Source organism: Mastomys coucha, unplaced genomic scaffold, assembly GCF_008632895.1.
Source record: "Mastomys coucha isolate ucsf_1 unplaced genomic scaffold, UCSF_Mcou_1 pScaffold22, whole genome shotgun sequence".
Classification (NCBI taxonomy): Eukaryota; Metazoa; Chordata; class Mammalia; order Rodentia; family Muridae; genus Mastomys; species Mastomys coucha.
In genome coordinates, this window is record NW_022196905.1 from 217,934,957 (window position 1) to 217,957,630 (window position 22,674).

At 44.4% G+C, this 22,674-nt stretch overlaps 1 protein-coding gene across 2 annotated transcripts in view; it reads right to left on the minus strand.

The window, feature by feature from the left end:
* The window catches only part of Smad1 (SMAD family member 1), a 59,924-nt gene extending 56,589 nt beyond the window's left edge, over positions 1-3,335 (minus strand). Inside the window, exon 1 of one of the 2 annotated variants that reach the window (XM_031340422.1) lies at positions 3,052-3,333. The gene's annotated coding sequence lies outside the window, so the exon portion shown is untranslated. Of the gene's footprint in view, positions 1-3,051 lie in introns of both variants that reach the window. The other variant, XM_031340421.1, reaches the window with a different exon arrangement.
* Positions 3,336-22,674: the final 19,339 nt, after the last annotated feature.

Genomic DNA, 22,674 nt, shown 5'->3' on the forward strand with positions numbered 1-22,674 from the left:
AAACTGAAGTTGGTGTTGATGTTATTGTTGTTTAGTTGGTTGGTTTTTGAGACAGAAGTGTGCAGCCCTGGCTGCCAAACTGCCTTTCTGAAAAAATACTTGTGCATTGGTGTCCTGGGTCAACTCTCTTGATTCTAGAGTCTAGAACTTTCTGTGTGGATAAAAACTGTCCCACGCACATTCCATTCAACATGGTAGTGACATATGACTACTTGAAATGTGGGTGGTGCAGGCAACATTGTATCTTAAATGATAATTGAGCTACAGAGACAAAGCTATTTCTACTTTAATAGACGAGTGCCTAAATTACAAGAACTTAAGCAAAAGTGAGGGTCTTTCTTTTCCGCCTGAGTCACTGTTACGTTTTCAGTGGAAGCCTGGTGACTATGACCTGTTAAAGCAATAATATCCTCACTCTCTTACCAGCAATAGTGCAAGCTCAGAGCTAATAAATGGTCAGAAACAAAGAAGTATGCCATCCTCTGATATCTCAAAGGATCCAGAAGACCAAGTTAAATTCCCACTGACATAAGCACCATTTGATACAAAGATCGGAACTGCAAAGGTCCCCATTGCCATCCCAGAGCATCAAATGAAAAGCTACACCTGTAACAAGATGCAGCACCTCCACCCCAGAAATCGCAGTTCAGAACCCTTTTCCCTCCTTTAGAAACATGGGGGTTCTTCACCATCTCCCCTCTCCATCATAAACAAAATCCATGTACCACCCATATCTGAGTATAACACCAGAGTCCTGCTTAGCTGCCCCTATAACACGGTTTAATTATGATAGCTGAACTAATAGGCTGACATCATAGACTTTTACAGGCTGACCCCATGTCATCCTGATGGATCATTTTGCACCAGTTCAGTGCTGTAAATCAATTTAAGATCTCAAGCAGGTTGAAAAGGCTGGTAATGATGCTCTCTCTGCCTCTCTGGAGACTCCGCATTACACACAACTTACATTATTTATAAAGTCTCGGCGATGCCTCCATTAGCCTTGTAAGACCACACAAATGAGATCTTTTATACATACACACACAACTTGGCCTTGATTATGTAGGCTACTGCAGCTTAAATATGCTCATCTAATTACATCGGCGTTTATTCTTCTTCCAATCTACCACATTATTGCATTTTTATCTTGAGCCCAGAATAGCTGGAAATCAAGATTAGAAACCGAAATTTAGTTTTTAACTAATGTGCATAACTGGGGACCAAGATTTACTTCCTCTCATGAACTTACCAGAAAAGGAATTTAAATTCCAAGGCGAACAAGAGTTTGGCATTTTTAATTGCCAAAACCAAAACAAAACCCGGTTATTCCTCCAAAATGTCAAGACCACCATCTCTCCAAGGATATAAAACTAGAGGACACTGCAAAAGGAAGAGTGTATTTGATTACTACCTATGGTTGCAGGGGTCAAAACTAAATCAAGGACAAATCCCTATCCTCTGAAGAGGTCTGATCATCCTCCTGAGCCTCTGGCATTCCCACCCCCAGAAAACCCATCTCTCAAGACCCTGGCTTACAGTTTCCTAAGAAATGCAGACTTACACAGATGGCACGCCACCTTCACAGAAATATCATCTAACTGAAAATGAGAAAAGCAGAGACGGGGAGGGCGAGCCCCAGAGTCAGTACAGCCTATTTAGTACCTACATCAGAGTAACGCTGGTGCAAAACAGCCACACGGATTGAAAACACCCAGGCAGTGAACACTGCCTCTGCCTCGACTCTTTGTGAATTGTTCCAGCACAGCTCATCAGCTTCCGGTAAAACTTAAAGTGGTAATTATAAACACGATGAAAAATGAACCTGGTCAAGGAACAGTTTTCTCATTGTGCTGAGGTGTGGGCACATTACCCACCACAGGCCCTTAGAGGGAGAGATGCTGTAACGGGCATGCTGTGATTTTGCTCCAGCAAGAGGAAGACATTACATAAACCAAACAACTCCTTTCAGTCCATGCTTTGAAAACTTCAGATGTCACCCAAGAAAGGGGGAAGAAAGAGGCCAGGGGTTGACAACACGCACTCTACAACGATGCTCTCTTAGATGGCTGTGGCACGGGCTGGCATTTGCAGATGGAAAGCTCTCGGCTGGATTATTTTGTACCGTGCATTTAGAAAAACTGCATGTGCCTCCGAATAAACAAAAGCTGCGACTACCACAGTGTCTGGATGTGGCCGGCGACGATCCCTCCTGGCTCCCCAGAGTACCTCGGGGAGACGCTGGCCCCGCAACCCTCGCACGCAGCCCGCAAAGCGGCCGCACAGGCCCGCGCTCTCACGCCCACCGCCCCCACCCCGGGACAGAAACACTAACAAAGACGGTCTGGACGAGAACAGTTGTTCTCGGCGCTCGGAACGCGCAGTGAAGCAATCGAATCCGGTAAAGGGAAAGGAATGAGGCGACACTGGGCGACGCAGGGGGTGTAGGCGGAAGGGGGGCCTGGGGGGGGGGGGAGACGCGAGGCCGCCAGACCTTTGAATAAATCAGAGGGAACTACGCTGCGAACTTTCCTTAACCTCAAGCCCCAAATCAGGCTGCGTGGGGACCCACAGGGGCGCGCGCGTCCATCCCGGGAGACCCGAGCAGAGCACAGCGCTGTCCCCGCGAGGGTCTGCAGGCCGGGGCGGGGACACAATGGGGCTGCGGCCCGATGCGGAACGGGGGGTCCCCGGAGAGCTGGACACGCCCGACAAAGACGCGGGGAGACCGGGAGGTTTGGCGGCAGGTTCGCGGCCGCGAGGCGCCATCATGGGGGGTGGGGGGACTGCATCCCGGAGCCCGTCCCAGATTCCCTTCAGCGCGGGTCCCCAAGTCCTCCCGGATCCTCCCCGGAGCCCGTCCCAGATTGACCCCGGAGTCCGCCCAGAATCCCCTCGGAGCCTGTCCCCGATCCTCCCCGGAGCCTGCCCGGGATGCCCCCCCTCCGCCCGGAGCCCGCCCGGGATCCCCCCGGTGCTGGTCCCTGTCCCGGTGCGCCCCGCGCGGCACAGGACAAGTCCCTCTCGAGTCGGCTCGGGTACGCTCGGCTTTACCGGCTCGGCGGCGCGCCCATCGGCGGGGACGCACGAGACCCGGCGCCGGGTCTCGCGCTCCGATCCGCTCCCGGCCGCCGTCCCCACGCTCTGCTTAGCTCCGGGCCGCCGTCCCCGCGCCTCGGCCCTGGTCTCGCCTTGGTGCGCCCGCTCGCTCCCCGAGCCTGGATTGATCTGGTCGCGCTGGCGTCAGGCAGTCGGAACCGCCCAGCCTCCACAGCCCGCCTGCCAATACCCGGCGCACAACCCGCCCGCCGCTCGCCCTCGCTCACACGCGCACCGCGCGCGCCCGCTGCCGCTTAGGGATCCTCTCCAAATTCCACGCCCGCGCCTGCCTCCGACTCTGGTCCCTGCCTAGCTGCCATTCAAGTTCCAAAGCCACTGCTATTTTCTGAAATAGTCTCGAACACGGCCACCAAGCCTACCCAATCGTCCTAAAAACGTATTTTAAAGGCCCCACAATCATTGACCCAGTGGTTTACCGGCCCTCTAGGTGGCATGAGCCCCAAACTGGTGACCTGTTAACTACTAGGTAGGTGCATTTATTTCCAGTATGTACCCTTTCTGCAGCAAATGACAGAAACCATTTATTTGTATGTTTGTTACAAGGTCTCTTGCAGCCTAGGATGACCTCGAACTCGGTTGAAGGGGAAAAGCCTTGAACTTCTCTTCCTCCAGCCTCCACATCCTCAGTGCTGGGATTACAGGTCTTCACATATTTTTATTTATTAGGTTCTGGGAATCGAACCCATGGCCTTATGCATACTGGACAAGAACTTTACAACTGAACTTCACCCCCAGTCCCTCTGTTTGTTTGCTTTCTTGCTTTCTTGTTTACTGACTTGCTTGCTTGCCTGAAAATGGGATCTCTCTCTATAGCCCAGGCTGGCTTTGGACTGGGAAATACCCTTGTAGTACTGTAAATTTTTGGTGCAATCTTTTAGATGACAGTCTTGCCCCTGTTCCCACCCACCACCCAAAAACCTACAAAACAAAAATACACACACACACACAAAGGAGCTCACAGCTTGCTGATCTGTTCACACACCTTCTTGAAACAATCAACTTTTTTCTTGGTCAGTTTCTGGAAATTGGCATGAAATCTTGGACACTTATCATAATGTTGAGTTATGCTCAGAGAAGAACTATTCTAGAAGTAAATGCCCCACAAACCAAAAAAAGAAAAAAATCATTACCAGCAATATAAAGAAATACCAAAGGCCACTACAAATTAATGACACTTTCCAATTATTCCTGTACCTTTACATGCCTAGCATTCCACTTAAAATTCTTATTAATTATTTAAGTATTATATCTGTATTCCATATTTAATTATTCAAAGGAAATGCAACAAATCCCATAAACCCATAAAATGCCATTTATAAATTATACATAAGAATATTTCTACTAATTAAATTCCTTTCTTCATTAAACTATTTGAGCACTTACTGGTCAATTCTTGGATCTCATCTTATTTTCCTTAAAAGCAGCATTTGACATAGTTGTTTGCTCTCTGGTCCCTTGGGCAACAGCTAGAGTGAGCCTGGCTTTAATGCCACTCGGAGTCATTTCCCTCCCTCTACAGACCCTCTGTCGATGAAGAGTGAGGTATATCCATACATGGGAACATTACTCAGCCATAGAAAAGGAAAAGAACACTTCCTCTGTCTCCCAGCGTGGAATGAGAGCCTCTGTTCCCCCCTCAGCACAGAACAACCCAGGTGGGATGGTGCTGGCCTGTAATACCAACACTCTCCAGGTTGGAGCAAGATCAAAAGTTCAAGGGCATCCTTGGCTGTATAGTAACTTCAAGGCCACCGTGGCCTCTGTAAGACTTGTCGTCTCAAAAATAAAATCAAACAACCAAATATCAGGCATTCTGCCAAATGAAGAAATTCAGACCCCATTTTATTTGCTTCCTTCGTGTAAGATGTTCATAGTAGGCAAAGCCATAGGAATAGAATAGGAAAGCCCAGGATTAGAGTGTGGGGTGCAGGATTGAAAGACCTGGGAGGATCACTAAAGATATCAGTGTGATAAAGGGATTCCAAAATAGGGTTAATAATAAAATCTAGTAGTTACACAACTGTGTGGATATAGCAAAAGCCATATGATTGTATATTTTGAGTAGATACATTCTATGATTGTAAATTTTACCCAAATAAAGATGTTTTTAAAAGATGCAGGCAACTAAAGGCAGTGCATGGTTCTTGCTTAACTCCTGAAGGGGGTGCTGAAGGGATGCTTTAGGAGTTAAGAGCACTGACTACTCTTCCAGAGGGTCCTGGGTTCAACTCCCAGCACCCACATGGCAGCTCACAACCATAACTTTAGTTCTGGGAGATCCAGCACGCTCTTCTGGCCTCTGGGGCACCGGACACTCCAGGGAAGGCCTCATTGAAACATGCATGATATAAGTGATAAAATGGGGCCTGGACACATGCCAGCAAAGCACCATATACATATAATAAAAATGAACAAAAAATCCTAGAGATATACAGTGGCATTATGTAACTGTTCATTAAAGTAATTTATAGCACTACAGGTGGCCTTTCTTGGTGTATGTCTACTGTCCCTAAATGATAATTACTACTACTGTGCACATTATAAATTTTTATTTTGCTCCTTGCAGACTATTTCTTTAAATGTTAATAAAAATTTGGATACTCTTTCAAAACGGGCATTTTTGAGGCAGTTGTAAATTGTGATTAACCTCATTGTTAAAGTCATTTTGTTTGTTAAAAAAAACAAAAACCAAAACAAACAACAACAACAAGAATCAATTGGATTCCCACTTCTCTCAGAATAACAATCTTACCACATGGAGGCCATGCACGATCTACCTTCTGTGCCATTCTCTCTCACCCCAGCCTAGGCTTTCTTCGATTCCTTGAGCCATCCCGGCCACCTCCACCTTGCAGATCAGTTTGGACACAGCTCCACCTCAGTGTATGGCCATAACGTCCCTTCCCAGAGATGTCCATGCGGCTCTCCCCACCTGCCTGTCACTCATACCGTGCTTTTCAGTGAGGCCCTTCCTGGCCAGTCTGATACTCCCTCCCTCTACTCCTTGGTTCCAAGCTCAAATGTGCTCTTTCTCACTGCTAGCCTGCTTGGTGAACCTTCCTTTACTGTAATAAATATCTTAGCTAACCAGAGAAATGGGATAACTTGGGCTCATGGTTTTGGTTTTTTGGTTTGTCTGGTTTTGCCTGCTTCCATTCCTCAGTGCCATTAGAACCTAGCGTCTTTAGCCTTCCAATGTGCACTGAAAACCAGCACTCCTCCAGGCCTTGAGCCACAGGCTTGGACTAAGGAAGCATCCAGCCTGTGTACTGACAGCCAGTAACTCCGTATGATGCTGAGGACCATAGTTGGATTGCCCAATCCCTTCACACAAGCCAATCGAATAAATTCCTTTCATAACATATATTCATCGTATTCCATTCTTCCAGAAACCCTAGACAAATACAGTTCCCATCCCTCCCAGCAGAGGAAAGGGCAGTTCTACTTCATAGGCTCACTGCACATCAGAAGCCAGAGCAGTGGTGCAGAGAGAGGAAGTAGAGGCTGGGAGGGAAGGCAGGGAGGCCCAGGTGCACCAGGATAGTGGGTGCAGAGGTGGGAGCGCCAGGGAGGTCTTGTCCTGCTTCCTGCTCTCTATGAGAATGGGACAGGGTGGCTGGGAGAGTAGAAGGTAGAAGAGAGGAATGTTCTAGACAGTCATTTTCTCAGAGTCAGAAAGCACAGGAAGTACAGAAATTGTGGTGAAAATGCCAGGCCACACTGCCGAGTACCCATTTGAGGTTAACCATCAAAACTTAAGGCAAACCCAGTCAGCCAGGTTAAGTTGACTGAAGCAGGACAAGCTGAGCGTCAGGAAAGCTGGGGCTCTGCCAGTGAGTGTGATGGAAGGGAGTCAGGCACTAGAGGGCATGGACAAAGGAGTGATCACAGGAACTGGGCCCTGAGGAGCAAGGAGAGAGCATGACATGTTGGGAAGGCGATAGGATCTGTGAGTTGCCAGTCTCTGGGGTTTGTGAGTCTGTCAAGTTGAGGGCCATTGCCAAAGCTGGAGCGCAGTTTGAGAAATGGGCGTTTGGGTGCTGTGGCAATTTAATTGCCCCCCATAGGCCCAGAGGGTATGGCACTACTTGTTGGAGTAGGTGTGGCCTTGCTGGGAGAAGTGCATCACTGTGGAGGTGGGGCTTCGAGGCCTTATATATGCTCAAGCCACGCACAGTGGGACAGTCTCCTGCTGCCTGCAAGATCAAGATCAAGATGTAGAACTCTTGTCCTCTCCAGCACCGTGTCTGCCTGCATGCTGCCATGAAGATAATGGACTAAATCCCCGAAACTGTAAGCCAGCTTCAATTAGATATTTTCCTATATAAGAGTCGCCGTGGTCATGAATAAAAGCAATAAGAGCCTAACTAAGGCAGAGCTTACTAAGCAGGAGGACACAGGACAGAACCCTGGAAAGGCCTGGTCTCAGTCTCAGACATCCCCATGAAATACAGCCCATCCTCATAATCTTTAGATGACACTAAAACCTACTGAATTACGGGTGTGAGAAGGGCGGTAAAGACGGCTGCCGGTTTTGTGTTCCCTGCTTGCCTGGCATTGTTTTAAGACCTTTGCGCAGGTTATTAACCCCTCAAACAACACGCTGAGAAGCCAGAGAGTTGGCTCAGTAGGTAGAGCACACAGTACCCTACAGAGGACCTGAGTGTGGTTCCTAGCATCTACACTGGGAGCTCCCAGATCCCATCCTCCTGCGCAGCGAGCTCAGGAGATCTGACGCCCTCTTCTGGCTGCCACAGATGCCTATATGCAGGTGTTCAGACCCTCCCACATACACATAGAATTAACAATAAAAATACATCTTTTTAGTATGGATGGCATTATTTCTGTTTTGTAGATGAGGTGCTAACGTGCCAACTGCTAAGCGACTCGCTGCTGGTAGCACAAGTGTGCCGATGCCTCTCTGGTACTCAACATGGCCTCTCCCTGTAGCCTATATACAACAGGTCGGCCTTTTCCCAAACCTTCACAGTGCTGTGCTTAGAAGCGTTTCTGTCTCTAAGCCGAGAGTTTTAGGCAAACTCACACTAACAAAACAATGGATTTCTGAAGGGGACTGTACGATCTTTTCAAATTTTCAATAGTTTTGTGTCTAGAGGCACTCTCCCTTTGGTAGGTCTGTATCCATTGACGCAGGAGAAGAATGAGTTTGCCTACTTTTAACACGATGTCTGCATAAGCCATGGCTTCTAGACAACCCAGGGGAGGATTCCAGGGGCTGAGAGACAACTCAAGGTCATTAAAACAGTATACTCTGCCAGCCTCCTGGCTTTTCTTTCAGGCTAGTTACAGATGGCCGCCATAGCCTCTGAGCGATCTGAGCCTGAAGCCCCTTCAAGAGAGACACTATTTACCAATGCTCCTACATTCTCTGCCAGCACTCGCCGACAGCCACTCTCCTATGGTCTTTCCTATCTGTGAGGAAGGGTGGAGAATGTCATTTTAAAATCTGGATACTTGTCCCTGTGGAAGAAAGTAAAGGGTAAATGAGCTCAGATGGGTCGCCCCGGCTCATGAGCCTTGAAGGGTATGTGTGGGCGGGGGTGGGCTATGTATTCTGTGTGCACATGTTTATATTCAAATGTGCTTCCATACTTACTGTTAGATATCTTTATCACTCCCCGCCTTGTTTTTCTGAGACAGTTTTTTACCACCCAATCTGAAACCCACCCTTTCATCTAGGTTGGCTGGCTAGAGAGCTCTTGAGATCTACCTGTCTCTATACACCCCATTCCCACCTCCAGTCCTGTGGTTACCTGCATGGGCAGCCACAGGCTTTATTTACATAGGTGCTGAAAATCAAATTGGGGTCCTTTTGGCACAGCAAGCACCCTTGCCTACAGACCTGTCCTCCGAGGCCCAGTTTGCAGTCTTTTGCAAATAAATGTATTTAGCACGAGTTGTGAGAGTTACTCATGGTGCTAGTGAATACATCAACAACAAAATGGACAAATGCCGCCAAGAGCTAAGGTCCTTCCGGTTCTTTTTAGAAAGCCGGTTGTTAAACATTTACCAGCACACCACAATCAGGCGAGCAACCAGGACTTCCTGCTGCAAGAGGCTCCCCTCCCCTCCCCCCTTCATCAGTTATTTCTGACTGATGAAGTCAGATGTATTAATGATCAAGCAGATAAACTTTGAAGTGCTCACTATAATATGCCCCCTTCTTCCTTACATAATGGTTCTAGGCTCATCCATTTTTATCGGCTTCTATTTTTCCCTCAGAGAATGCTCAGCAGTAGCAGAATGCTAGTAGGTTAGAAGATCCATGAAGTTGTTGACATTTCTGTTCAAGGGGGTTGTTGTTGTCGTTCTAGTTTTTGTTTGGTTTTTGTTTTTAGGTTTTTCCAGACAGGGCTTCTCTAGGTAGCCCTAGAACTGACTCTGTAGACCAGGCTAGCCTTGAACTCACAGAGAGCCGCCTGCCTCTGCCTCCTGAGTGCTGGGACTGAAATGTGCACCACCACCACCAGGCTCTAAAGGGTCTGGTTTTTTTTTTTTTATAAATATATTGAAATACTATTCTACTTAAGGTCCAGGCACACTCAGAAAATGCCTCTCATTTTAAATTCAAGCTGTCACTAACACAATTCAGTTTTCTAAGTGAAGGGATAATCTGACTCAAGCGTAATCACAACATTTAAAATTATTTCTGTTTTCAAAAATTATTCCTGTGCCTTTACCCAGCACTTGGGAGACAGAGGCAGGCAGCTCTCTAAGAGTTCCAGGCCAGCCTGATCTATACATTAAGTTCCAGGCCAGCCGGAGCTACATAGTGAGACCCAAAGAATAAAAATAAAATAAGCTGCTGGGTGGCGGTGGCGCACGCCTTTAATCCCAGCACTTGGGAGGCAGAGGCAGGTGGATTTCTGAGTTTGAGGCCAGCCTGGTCTACAAAGTGAGTTCCAGGATAGCCAGGGCTACTCAGAGAAACCCTGTCTCGAAAACAAACAAACAAACAAACAAAAAAATAAGCCGAAAAAGCTATGGTGTGCAATGTTGTTTTACCTTGGTAATAAGAAAAAGCCGTGGCTTGTTGTCGCTGTGTGTTTGCTTGCTCTGCTTTGCTTCAGGTCAGTTCCAGCTCCGAGCCTCTGGGACCCATAACTGAAGTTCATGTAGGTGTTGAGGGCCTTTTCTGGAGCTAGGAGAGCTACTGGGGGAGGTGGGACGAGGGGACAATGGAGGGCCGTTGCTGAGCCTAGGGAGATCATCATGATGGGGGGGTCTTGGGGGTGCTGGGGGAATATTTGGAGGTTTTACTATGTAGCTCTGGCTGCCCTGGAACCCAGGGCTGGAACTCACAGAGATCTGCCTGCCTCAGCAATAGGGACTTACCTTCCACCTCTGGGAGCAACCAATGACAATCACAACAGTCTGTTTGGGAAGTCTGTTGGACAGTCCTGACTAGTGATTTGAAAGGGGAATTTTCACACCTGGGTTTCGGTATTTCATAGATGGTCTTTGGCTCTTAGTGGGAACATTTTCAGTACAGATGGGAAATTTTCATTTAAGCTATCTATGCTTATTTGTACACTAATTTAGAGGTATTATTGACAATTTTAGGTAGATAGTTAATACTAAGACTTCTCATGGCTTTTCAGACATTCTTACTGTTATTTTTATGTGCCCACCCCTGTCCCTATTTAGAGCTCCACTCTGCTGTCCCCATTTTCTGCTTCAGAGTACATGTACCTTGCTACACCCCCCCATTTACCCCTTAAGCCTCTCTATTGCCCCCTTAGCCCCTTCAGTGACCTCTTTATTCCCCCCCTCCGGCCCCTCCAGTGGCCCTCTATTGTTCCCCCAGCCTTTCAGTGCCTCCTCCTATTGCTTCTTAGCCCACCCCAAGGACTCTGTAGTCCCCACAATGCTCCCTAGCCCCTGAAATGACCCCCTTAGTGTCCACAATGGTCTCCCAATGATCCCTAGCCCCACAATGCACTCACTCCCCATAATTCCCCCATAGCCTCTGCAATGGCCATTCTATTGCCCCCAATGCAATGGCCCCTTTTTACTTTCCTGATTTCTGTAGTTACTCTAAATTGAAAGTGTAAAATTTAGTGTGACCCTTCACAGCTTCCATTCTGTCTTAGTCAGGGTTTCTATTCCTGCACAAAACATCATGACCAAGAAGCAAGCTGGGGAGGAAAGGGTTTATTCAGCTTATACTTTCACATTGCTGTTTATCACAAAAGGAAGTCAAGACAGGAACTCAACACAGGGCAGGAACTTGGAGGCAGAAGCTGATGCAGAGGCCATGAAAGGGTGCTGCTTACTGGCTTGCTCAGATTGCTTTCTTATAGAACCTAGGACTACCAATTTATAATAGGCTGGGCCCTCTGCCCTTGACCACTAATTGAAAAAAATGCCTTACAGTTGGATCTCATGGAAGCATTTCCTCAAGGGAGGCTCCTTCCTCTGTGACAACTCCAGCTTGTGTCAAGGTGACACACAAAACCAGCCAGTACACATTCCAAATGCCAATTGTAACTTATTTTCAGTGTGTGTTTTTATTATTTGTGAGATTTTTATAATAAAGTTCATTTAGAAAAGCAAACATACAGGCAAACATTTGCTTACTCCCCTAAGCGTGAAGCTGAATGAGAGAGCAGAAGTGGAAATCTGAGTGAGACTCTGCCATCTATGTGGTGTCTTGGAAGACTTGGTTTTAGCCCTGTGGCCGGGTTGGCCTGCCTGTCATACACCTTCAGGTGCAACCAGCTAACCTCTGTCTCCAACAGCAGTATAGGCGCAGAGGAACACACTATTTCCTGTGTGGTTGGACAAGCAGGACCTCCCTCACTGGATGGCGTCCTCCTGCTGGCTTCCTCCAGGATTGCCCACTCTGTATCAATATTTATTGTTATTATTATTATTACTATTATCTTCCTCTTCCTCTTCCTCCTCCTCTTCCTCTTCCTCTTCTTCTTTCTCCTCCTTCTCCTTCTCCTCCTTCTCCTTCTCCTTCTCCTTCCTTCTCCTTCTCCTTCTCCTCCTTCTCCTCCTTCTCCTTCTCCTTCTCCTTCTCCTTCTCCTTCTCCTTCTCCTTCTCCTTCTCCTTCTCCTTCTCCTTCTTCTTCTTCTTCTTCTTCTTCTTCTTCTTCTTCTTCTTCTTCTTCTTCTTCTTCTTCTTCTTCTTCTTCTTCTTCTTCTTCTTCTTCTCCTCCTCCTCCTTCCTCTTCTCCTTCCCCTCCTTCTCCCCCTCCTCCTTCTCCTCCTCATTTTCTTCTTCCTCCTCCTGCTCTTCTTCCTCCTCCTCCTTCTCCTCCTCCTCCTTCTTCATTTTTGGGTGCTCCCATGTTATGGCCAGGGTATGGAAGTCAGAGAATGATGTGCTGGAATCTGTTCCCTCCTATCACATACACTCTTCCCAAAGTCAAACTCAGGCTGTCAGACTTGGCAGCAAGCAACTTTATCCACTGAGCCATCTCACTAGCCCCAGAAAAAAGTAGTTTTTAAGAGATTCTCATCGCATGTTTATATTTCCTGGTCATTCTTACCACAACTAGAAAATGATGAATAAACAATAAACATGCTCCAATATCTTCCATAACAAAATACATACATAAAACATTTTAATCAAATATAGTATGCGCCTTGAGACTTTGTACTCCAGCCCTGTTTTCTTTCTGCTCTCTGCTTTGTGTTTGTACATTGTTGTGTGACAAAAACGTGCATATTTACTCACCCAGGATCAAAGTATGGCTTCCATCAAACTTCAGCTTGGTGAACCAATGAGCTTACTGGGGTTACTTACAGGAATATGGGTGAAGGGTTACTTATAGGAGCAGAAATGACAGCTGCATCACCAAAGCCCTCCCCAGTATGGTTGACAGCTCACAAACTTGGGAACCTGGAGCACACTGCACAGCCTTCAGACAACTCAACAAGCTGGAAAATGTCCTTTCCAGGTAACTTGTTGGTCTGGTTTGAGGCTCCTTTGCAGCTTGCCTTGTCTGACAGTTTTCTTGACAGCTCTGTTTGTCTGAGAGAGACCCTGGATTTTATTTTATTGGTTACTATAGCAGAGAGGGGCCTAGTGAATCTGGTTGGTTTCAGGGACTTCCTGAAGCTGGGCTGACCTGTTTCCATTCCTGCTCAAGAAACTTCCTGAAGGTTAACATGTTTTTTTTTTCTTTCTTTCTTTTCTTTTTTTTTTCAATTTCTTTGGATATTTTCTTTATTTACATTTCAAATGTTATCCCCTTTCCCAGTTTCCCTCCCTCCCAGAAACATTCTATCACATCCTCCCTCCCCCTGCTTCTATGAGGGTGTTCCTCCTCTCACCCACCCACCCACCTACTCTCACCTCCCCACCCTCCATTTCCCTACACTAGGGCATCTACCAAGCCTTCATAGGACCAAGGACCTCTCCTCCCATTGATGCATGACAAGGCTATCCTCTGCTACATATGAAGCTGGAGCCATGGGTCCCTCCATGTGTACTCCTTTATTGATGGCTTAGTCCCTGGGAGTTCTGAGGGGTCTGGTTGGTTGATATTGTTGTACTTTCTATTGGAGTTGCAAACCCCTTCAACTCCTTCAGTCCTTTCTCTAACTCCTCTATTGGGGACCCCGTGCTCATTCCAATGGTTGGCTGTGAACCATCCACCTCTATATTTGTAAGGCTCTGGCAGGGCCTCTCAGGAGACAGCTTTATCAAGCTCCTTTCAGCATGTACTTCTTGGCATCCACAATAGTTTCTGGGTTTGGTAACTGCATATGGGATGATTCCCCAGGTGGGATAGTCTCTGAATGGCCTTTCTTTCAGTCTCTGCTCTATACTTTATCTCCATATTTGCTCCTGTGAGTATTTTGTTCACGTTCTAAGAAGGACCAAATCACCCACACTTTGGCCTTCCTTCTTATTGAGCTTCATGTGGTCTGTGAATTGTGTCCTGGTTATTTGGAGCTTTGGGGTTAGTATCCACTTATCAGTGAGTGCATACCATGTGTTTTCTTTTGTGTTGGGGTTACCTCACTCAGAATGATATTTTCTAGTTCTATCCATTTCCCTAAGGATTTCATGAATTCATCATTTTTAATAGCTGAGTGGTACTCCATTGTGTAAATGTACCACATTTTCTGTATCCATTCCTCTGTTGAAAGACATCTGGGTTCTTTCCAGCTTCTGGCTATTATAAATAAGGCTGCTATGAACATAGTGGAGCCTGTGTCCTTATTACATGTTGGAGCATCTCCTGGGTATATGGCCAGGAGTGGAATATCTGGGTTCTCAGGTAGTACTATGTCCAGTTTTCTGAGGAACCGCCAAACTGATTTCCAGAGGGGTTGTACCAGCTTGCATTTCCACCAGCAATGGAGGAGTGTTCCTCTTTCTCCACATTCTTGCCAGCATCTGCTGTCACCTGAGTTTTTTATTTTAGCCATTCTGACTGGTATGAGGTGGAATCTCAGGGTTGTCTTGATTTGCATTTCCCTGATGACTAAGGATGTTGAACATTTTTTTTTTTTTTAGATGCTTCTCGGCCATTCGATATTCCTCAGTTGAAAAATCTTTGTTTAGCTTTGTACCCCATTTTAATAGGGTTATTTGGTTCTCTAGAGTCTAGCTTCTTGAGTTAATTTTATATCCAGCCACTTTGCTGAAGTTGTTTATTAGTTAGGAGTTGTTTAGGAGTTCTCTGGTAGAATTTTGGGGGTCACTTAATTATATGATCATATCATCTGCAAATAGTGATATTTTGACTTGCTCTGTCCCAATTTGTATCCCTTTGACCTTTTTTTTTGTTGTCTAATTACCTTAGCTAGAACTTCAAGTACTATGTTGAATAGATAGGGAGAGAGTGGGCAGCTTTGTCTAGTCCCTGATTTTGGTGGGATTGCTTCAAGTTTCTCTCCATTCAGTTTGATGATGGCTACTGGTTTGCTGTGTATTACGTTTAGTATGTTTAGGTATGGGACTTGCATTCCTGATCTTTTTCCAAGACTTTTAACATGAAAGGATGCTGGATTTTGTGAAATGTTTTTTCAGCATCTAATGAAATGATCATGTTTTTTTTTTCCTTTGAGTTTGCTTATATAGTGAATGACATTGATGAATTTCCATATATTGAACCATCCCTGCATCCCTGGGATGAAGCCTACTTGATCATGGTGAATGATCATTTTGATGTGTTCTTAGATTTGGTTGGCAAGAATTTTATTGAGTATTTTTGCATCGATATTCATAAGGGAAGTTGGTTTTCTTTCTTTGTTAGGTCTTTGTGTGGTTTAGGTATAAGAGTAATTGTGGCTTCATAGAACGAATTGGGTAGAGTTCCTTCTGTTTCTATTTTGTGGAATAGATTGAAGAGTATTGGTATTAGGTCTTCTTTAAATGTCTGATAGAATTCTGCACTAACCCCATCTGGTCCTGGGCTTTTTTTGTTGTTGGGAGACTATTAATGACTGCTTCTATTTCTTTAGGGGTTTATGGAACTGTTTAGATGGTTTATCTGATCCTGTTTTAACTTTGGCACCTTGTATGTGTCTAGAAAATTGTCCATTTCATGCAGATTTTCCAATTTAGTTGAGTATAAACTTTTGTAGTAAGATCTGATGATTTTTTTGAATTTCTAAGGTTTCCATTGTTATGTCTCCCTTTTCATTTCTGATTTTATTAATTTGGATACTGTCTCTGTGCCTCTGGTTAGTCTGGCTAATGGTTCATCTATCTCGTTGATTTTCTCAAAGAACCAGCTCCTGGTTTTGTTAATTCTTTGTATAGTTCTTTTGTTTCTATTTGGTTGATTTCAGCCCTGAGTTTGATTGTTTCCTGTTGTCTATTCCTCTTGGATGTATTTGCTTCTTTTTGTACTAGAGCTTTCAGATGTGTTGTCAAGGTGCTAGTCTCTCCAGTTTTTTGGAGACACTCAGAGCTATGAGTTTTCCTCTTAGGACTGCTTTCATTGTGTCCCATAAGTTTTGGTATGATGTGTCTTCATTTTCATTAAATTCTAAAATGTCTTTAATTTCTTTATTTTAAGACCAGCCTTTGTCCATGGTGATCTGATAGGGTGCATGGGATTATTTCAATCTTTTTGTATCTGTTGAGGTCTGTTTTGTGACCAATTATGTGGTCAGTTTTGGAGAAGGTACCATGAGGTGCTGAGAAGAAGGTATATTCTCTTGCTTTATGATGAATGTTCTCTAAATATGTTAGATCCATTTGGTTCATAACTTCTCTTAGTTTTACTGTGTCTCTGTTTTGTTTCTGTTTCCATGATCTGTCCATTGCTGAGAGTAGGGTGTTGAAGTCTCCCATTATTATTGTGTGGGGTATGATGTGTGCTTTGAGCTTTAGTAAAGTTTCTTTTATGGACATGGGTGCTCTTGCATTTGGAGCACAGATGTTCAGAATTGAGTATTCATCTTGGTAGATTTTTCCTTTGATGAGGATGAAGTATCCTTTCTTATCTTTTTTGATAACTTTTGGTTGAAACTTGATTTTTATTTGATATTAGAATGGCTACTCCAGCCTGTTTCTTGGGACCATTTGCTTGGAAAATTGTATTCCAACCTTTTACTCTGAGGTAGTGTTTGTCTTTGTCACTTAAGTACATTTCCTGTATGCAGCAAAATGCTGGGTCCTGTTTACATATCCAATCTATTAGTCTTTTTATTGCTATGTCCTTTTATTGGGAAATTGAGTCCATTGATGCTAAGAGATATTAAGGAAAATGATTGCTGTTCCCTGTTATTTTTGTTGTTAGAGGTAGAATTATGTTGTGTGCCAATCTTCTTTTGGGTTTGTTGAAAGATTACTTTCTTGCTTCTTCTAGGGTGTAATTTCCCTCCTTGTGTTGGTGTTTCCATCTATTATCCTTTGTAGGCCTAGATTTGTGGAAAGATATTGTATAAATTTGGTTTTGTCATGGAATATTTTGTTTTCTCCGTCTATGGTAATTAAGAGTTTTGCTAGGTATAGTAGCCTGGGCTGGCATTTATGTTCTTTTAGGGTCTGTATGACTTCTGCCCAGGATCTTCTAGCTTTCATAGTTTCTGGTGAGAAGTATGGTATAATTCTGATAGGCCTGTCTTTATATGTTATTTGGCCTTTTTCCCTTACTGCTTTTTAACATTCTTTCTTATTTAATGCATTTAGTGTTTTGATTATTATGTGACAGGAGGAATTTCTTTTCAGGTCCAGTCTATTTAGAGTTCTGTAGGCTTCTTATATGTTCATGGACATTTTTTAGGTTAGGGAAATTTTCTTCTATAATTTTGTTGAAGATATTTACTGGCCCATTACCTTGGGAGTCTTCACTCTCTTCTATACCTATTATCCTTAGGTTTGGTCTTCTCATTGTGTCCTGGATTTCCTGGATGTTTTGGGTTAGGAGCTTTTTGCATTTTGCATTTTCTTTGACTGTTGTGTCAATGTTTTCTATGGTGTCCTCTGCTCCTAAGATTCTTTCTTCCATCTCTTGTATTCTGTTGGTGATGCTTGCATCTATGACTCTGATCTCTTTCCTAACTTTTCTATCTCTATGGGTGTCTCCCTTTGTGATTTCCTTATTGTTTCTATTTCCAGTTTTAGATCTTGGATGGTTTTGTTCATTTCTTTCTCCTGTATGTTTGTGTTTTCCTGTAATTCTTTAAGGGATTTTTCTGTTTCCTCTTTAAGGGATTCTACCTGTTTACCTGTGTTCTTCTGTATTTCTTTACAGGAGTTGTTTATGTCCTTCTTAAAGTCCTCTATCATTGTCATGAGAAGTGACTTTAGATCCGAGTCTCGCTTTTCTGGTGTGATGGTGTATCCAGGATTTGCTATGGTGGGAGAATTGGGTTCTGATGATGCCAAGTAACCTTCGTTTCTGTTGCTTATGTTCTTATGCTTGCCTCCTGACATATGGTTATCTCTAGTGCTCCCTGCCCTCGCTCTATCTGACTGAAGCCTGTCCTTCCTGTAATCCTGGTTGAGTCAGAACTCCTCAGAGTCCAGCTGTCTCTATGATCCTGTGATTCTGGGATCCTATGATCATGAGATTCTGAGTGTGTCATAGTTCCTAGGAGTCAAGCTGCCTCTGATACCCTGCGATCCTAGTGTGACCAAACTCCTGGGATCCTGGGATCTTGCATGTGCTAGTGTGCCTGGGAGTGGAGCCTCCTCTGGGGACTGTGGAACTGGCTGCTGAGTTCTCACCCATGGCAAACCAGGGCAGACTGGAAGGAATCCAAGCCACTGGCTGGACGGGTTTCCTGCGTCCCTGGATCCTGCTGGTCCCAGTTACTCTTGGCGATGTTGGTACAGATGTTGTATTCTACTTACCCCTGATCCTACGATCCTGGGCATGCTAGAACGCCTGGGAGTGGAGCCTCCTCTGGGGGATGTGGGTGTTGGCATGTTTTAGGAGGAAACTGTTAACACAATACACATGCACATGTACAGCAACCTCACAAATCTTCCCACTAAGATGGACTGCATCCCACCTTTTACTATGAATCAAAATAAACTTTTCCACTCACAATTTCTCCTGCCAAGAAGATGCACAGGGGTAAAGATGGAGCAGAAATTGAACGAATGGCCAACCAATAACTGGCTCAGCTTGAGATATATCCCATGATAGAGAGCCAACCCCTGGCGCTATTTATGATACTCTGCTATGCTTGCGGACAAGAACCTAGCATAACTGTCATCTGAGAGGCAACTTAGATCAGCAGCTGAGGGAAACAAATGCAGAGACCCACAGCCAAACACTAGGTGGAACTTGGGAAATTCTATGAAAGAGGGAGAGGAAGGATTGAAGGAGCCAGAGTACACCACAAGAAAAGCTACAGAATCAACTAACCTGGGCCCACAGGGGCTCACAGAGACTGAACGGACAATCAGAGAGCATACAGGGGACAGACCTAGGCCCTCTGCACAGATGTAACATTGTACAGCTTGGTCTTCTGTGGGACCCCTAACAGCAGGAGCAGAGGCTCTCTCTGACTCTGTTGCCTGCCCTTAGATCCCTTTCTTCTGACTGGGCTGCCCTGTCTAAGCCTCAGTAGAAAAGAACACATCTGGTTTCTTACTGCAACTTGTTATGCCACGGCTGGTTGATATATCCATGGTCAGCACCCCCTTTTTCTGAGGGGAAAGGGAGTGCAGGAGGATAGCGAGGGAGGGTTAGAGGGAGCGACTACGAGGAAAGGAGGAAGGGGAAGCTACGATCAGGATGGAAAGTAAATTACTTAATTAATAAAACAAAACAATAAATACGTAAAAGGTTTTGTCCCCAAGTTGCTCCTGCTGGGTACTTTATCACAGTGATGAGAAAACAAAGGAAGGCTTCCAGCTTCCTCATTGCCATCTGCAGCCCAGTGTCTGTCTGTGCCACACTGCTGGACTGTTCTTACTGAGCCAGCTGCCTGCTGTGTCCTGCTGGGTAGACTGCATGTGGTACAGTTTCTCCTCCACTAAAAGGTCCTTGGCTTTCATATTACCAAATTTAATGCATAATTTTTCAGTCCTTGTATTATTGAAAGGCCTGAATTCACTACCTTTACTTCCCTTTTTCCACTGTCAAAACGTTGTTTCTTTTTGTTTTTAAAAACACTGGAATTAAATCACCTGTCCATTCCTAGAGAACTAGTTAACAGTGGAGTATTTTGGAGCCATGATAAGGAATTTGAATTGTTTCCTATGCTGCAGGGTATATCAAGAGAAGAAAGTGTAATAGGAACAAAAGTATATATTATGCTATTTTGTTTATCTTTAAAAGATGGAGGTTCAGGGCTGGAGAGATGGCGCAGTGGGTTAAGAGTGCTTGCTGCTCTTGCAGAGGCCCCAAGTTCTGCTCTCGGCTTCTTCATTAGACTGTTCACAAGCACCTGTAACTCCAGCACTAGGGAATCAAATGATGTCTTCTGGTCTCTGTTGCTACCCCCACATGTATGACTGCACATGTATGTGCATGTGCACACACAGACACACTCTCATGTGCATGCCCACACTCTCAAGTGCATGCCCACATATACACAGAAGTAAAACAAATCTTTAAAAAAGATCATGTCCCATAAGAATATAAGCATTTGCTACCAACTAAAAGGATAATGAAAGAGTAAACCAAAACATATTTAAAAGTTGCATAGAGTTTAATAAGAGGGAAATGGAATGGAAACTAAAATTTTCTGACTATAACATGGTCTGTAAATATACCATTGAATCATAGTCATATTTTACATAATTATAGAGCTAAAGTATTCTTTTGAAAAAGAATAAAAAAAAGAAAAGTAAAACAAACCAACCTGTAAATGTAGCCTGCGGTGCAGAGGAATTATTTTAAGTGCTTACAAAGATACAGTTACCAGAAATTAAATAAATAATAAATAAAGTCATCTTGCTAAAGATGGAGGCCCACACCTTTAGCCGCAGCACTTGGGAAACGGCAGATCTCTGTGAGTTTAAGGCCAGCCAACCTAATTTACACAATAAGTTCCAGGACAGACAAGGCTAGGAGACCATGTCTCAAAAACAAACAAACAAACAAACAACAAAAACAAAGAAACGCTGTTCATCTGATTTAAATCTTTAGTAGGATATAATCTAAGGACAAAGAGAGCTGGGGGAAAAAGACTGCTCTCCATAGTCATGTCATTAATGATGCTTGACATTTTGAATTTTAAATTGTAATAAAATATAAGACAAAACTAATTATCTTAACATTGTTACAAACCACGATTGGGACATTTCCAGGGCTCTGGAGCCGGTGAGCCATGGGAGTTTCATCCACAAACTTATACTCTTTGCTTTATCTGAAAAAGAATTCGAAGCCCCCATGTCAGAAGCAGCTGAAAAATTAAGAGATCTATACATGCTGGATTGGGTTGTCATGACTGCAAAAGTAGAGACAAAATTTATCAGGTAATGATGTTTACAATTTATACAGATTTCCTTATTAGTAAGAGCAATTTAGATGTCTGAAAAGCACTTTGCCAGAGGAATAGCTGTGAGGGAGACTGTTATATACAACAGCAAGCTAACCCTAAGGAAATATAGACAAGTAGAATAAAATCAACCAAATCGTGATATGTATTCAGCATAACTTGTGTATGTGTATATGTGTATATTACACACACAAATACACAACACACTACAAAAACAAAATGTTACATAGTTTGCAACAAACACTTGACTCCGACCCACTTGGATTTATTTGAATTTAAATCAACAATAAAGACATCAATTCATTCACAAATATTTATTGAGCACGGTTTTTCTTTACTATCAACTGGACATAGCCTAGAGTCGCCTGAGAAGGAGGTCTCAGGTGAGGGATCAGATCTGATTGGTCTGTGGGCATGTCTCTGAGGGGTTTCTTAATAACTGTTTAATGTAGGAGGAACTAGCCCACCAGTGGGCAGCACCATTTCCTGGGCAGGTGGGCTTAAGCTACCTTAGAAAGCTAACTGAGTATTAGCTAGCCTGCAAGGGAGCCAGCAAGCACGAGTCCTCATGGTTTTTGCTTTAGGTTCCTTCTTGAGTTTCTGCCCTGATTTGCTTTAGTGATGGACTGCGACCTGTAGGCTGAAACAAGCCCTTTCCTCTGTTAACTTGCTTTTGGTCAGAGTGTCTTATCACAGTGGCAGAAAGGACACTAACGGTGCACAGTTGTTTTGAACACATTGCTACCCTCAAGCAACTCCTAGGGAGGAGCAGTACACACACACAGGCTAACTCCACGCAAATGGGTAACACTGGGAGCCAGCGCCAAACTAAGAGTATCCTATGTAATTCACAGACACTCCCTGCCGCTCTCATGAATTGTCTTCCCGCTGTGAGCTATCTGAGGACAGCGATGTATTCAAAACATCTTAGCACAAATTTTGCAGGCTTCTCTCTTGAAGGCCTACAATTGTTTTTTTTTTTTTTAAATTAGATATAAATATTTTTGTCTTTTAAATATGGTATCCTAAGCAGTCCAGGCAGGCCTTAAATTTGTGTTTCCCCTGCCTCGATTCCAAAGTCCTGGAATACAGGTATCCACTATCAAAGGCATGCACATTTTAGCCAAGAAAGGTCTTACAGCTTTTCAAGGTTCCATGCTTTCAAAACTCTTCCCATGTAGCAAATAGCAAGAAATGGTAGGTTTATTATGTGCTGATGGATGTTAAAAGAAGAACAGGAGTATCATAAAACCCCCATCAATAGATTTTCCCCACAGTACAGCAAGTTTTTATTTTTGTTAATCAAATAAAACATATTCTTTCAGGCAGGCAAAATGACTCAGCAGGTAGAGGCACTTGCTGCCACACCTGAGGACCAGAGTTCGATTCCCAAGGGCGACCCACAGGGTAGAAGTAGAAAACTGATTCCTGAAAATGGTCCTCTGGCCTCGACAGGTGTTATAGCAAGAGCTCTTCTTTCCACCCCTAATAAATAAGTAAACTACAATGAGAAACCATCCTTCCTTCCCAATACGTACAGGCTACCCTGCCTTTTTCAGTTACTCTTCAGTGAAATGAAAACATTAGTGAACTTTCAGTGCCGGAAGGCTGGGATCAGACGCACCTCACGCAGCTTCCATTATCCCTCTGTAGCAGGTA